Source organism: Echinops telfairi, unplaced genomic scaffold (genome assembly GCF_000313985.2).
Source record: "Echinops telfairi isolate 266 unplaced genomic scaffold, ASM31398v2 ScPeMD7_9;HRSCAF=40, whole genome shotgun sequence".
Classification (NCBI taxonomy): Eukaryota; Metazoa; Chordata; class Mammalia; order Afrosoricida; family Tenrecidae; genus Echinops; species Echinops telfairi.
This window is the reverse complement of record NW_022103906.1, coordinates 37,060,631-37,062,804: the sequence shown is the minus strand read 5'-3', so window position 1 is coordinate 37,062,804 and position 2,174 is coordinate 37,060,631.

The following is a 2,174-nucleotide window of genomic DNA, read 5'->3' as shown; positions in this document are numbered from 1 at the left end:
TCTAGTTCACTCTGGCATCTTTGTTCCAACCGGCTCACTCACTCAGTCATTCAATCTGTATTGAGTACTTCCTATGTAGATGACACCAGACTAAGAACTGTGTGAAGATCTACTGGGTAAAAGGAGAGATGTACAAAACATTCTAACATAGGTAAATATGATACATCTCACCAGAAGAGTATGGTGAGCATTCAGATATAAGAACTATAAATTCTAATTTAGGAATTCTAAGAATGATACGACAAACTGAATTTACTTGCCTATAATATGAAGCAAAATACAAGTTGGGCCCATTCGAAAGGGCAGAAAGAGCCTCAAAACCACTAAGTAGAAAGACCTGTGTGAATGATTCAGAGAGCAAAAGACCCCGATAGGGAGGCCTGATAACTTAATTGGGTTTAGCAAATAGAGAAGTATTCAGACGTAAAAGTTAACACTAGAGGAAGAAGTCTTGAAAATCAAATGAGTTGCATAGTTTATCAGTCAGAATTCTCCAGAGAAACAGAAGCAGATCAATTGAATATTATCTATCAACCTACCTACCTGCATATCCACTTCCCTTTCTACCTATCATGTATCCATTTATATATATCAGCTGTCAAATTTATGTCAAGGAATTAACTGAGATGATTGTGGGCACTGGAAACCTTGAAACTAAAGGACACATTGGAAGGCTAGAGAGTCTTAGAGAGGAGCTGATTTTAAGTTTTAGAGCAGAATTTCTTCTTGTGATATGCAATTTTTTTACTCAAAGCTTTTCAACTGATTGTAGATATTAGCTATACGTATATGTCAACAGTGTTTGCTTAAATACCTAGTTTCTATGTGTATTGGATTAGGACAGTGGCAACAATGAGAATGAACTCAAATACAGCAACAGCTATCAGGATGGTGTAGAACCTCTTGTGTTTTTTTCTGTCAGACATAGGGTTGGTAGGAGTTCTGTCTATATAGCACCTAACAACAGTGTAGTGTAACCAACAATCTCAGTGAAAAATAGAGTCATTCTGAATAAGGTAGCTTAATGTAAGCAAATAGAAGGGAGCAATTTAAATGTGGTATGATTAAAATTGTTAAGACAGCATAGACCAGCTTTAGAGAAGATGAAGGTCAAAACTAGATAAATTTCACACTGTTGATCAACATTGAATAGCACAACGGAAAAACTCAGAATAGATTTAGGGGAGAAAGTGGCTTAATACACTGTTTATTATTATAACCCTGTGTCCACTGGATATTATATGGTCTGTTTGGGGTCATTCAAGTATATTAAATTGCTGTCAAGAAAAAGACCATTGACTCTGAGTTCTGATTGACTCAATATGAAAACAGTCCCTCCACTGGAGCAAAGAATCTCAACACAGTACTCATGACAAGCTGTGACAATAGTCAATAAAAAGCACTTTCAAGTTTCCATCTTGATGACAATGATCAGTCTTGGCTTGCATGCTTTATAGAACTGGATATGCAATGATAAATAATACATCACACACACACACACATCCTCTATAAGATGCCATTCTCTACTTCCAAGAAGTTCATGTCCCAAAGAGAAAGGAGACCATCTTCTCCCTTCACCTGTTTACCTCCTTACTCCCTCCTCAGCAGGGCTTCAGACGGGTTCATTCACAGGCAATCTCTGCTGAGAATGTGCATTTCCACACCAGATATACTGAAACAATATGTCTAGTATGCCACCTGGAGAATCTTCTCAGAATATAGACTCTAGAAAATGAGAGTTGAATGTTCTCCCTTTAAATGTTTCCCGGATGCTACAGACTATCTAACCTGAAGGAAGAACAGCAAAATGATCATGCTATCGAAAACAAATGGTGTCCAAGGAAGAAGTCCAGACTGCGCTGAGAGCAGTGGTGAAAGCACAGGTCCAGTAATTCATGGAATACTAATCAAAATGTCGCAACAATCAGATGTAATACAGCAGTGCTCATTCATCTATAGTAAGAAACTACTCATGTGTATGCTGAGCAAATAATCAAGGAAACTGAACCATATGAAGAAAAAGTGGTATCAGGATTGGAGGAATTTCATTAATAATCTGGAATATGCAGCCGTGCTTAAAGTGAAGATGCAACAAAGATCAAAGGCTACAGCCTTCAGTGTGGATGGAACTTTTACATAAGGAAAGCCAAATACTACTGCACCAATAAGCATGC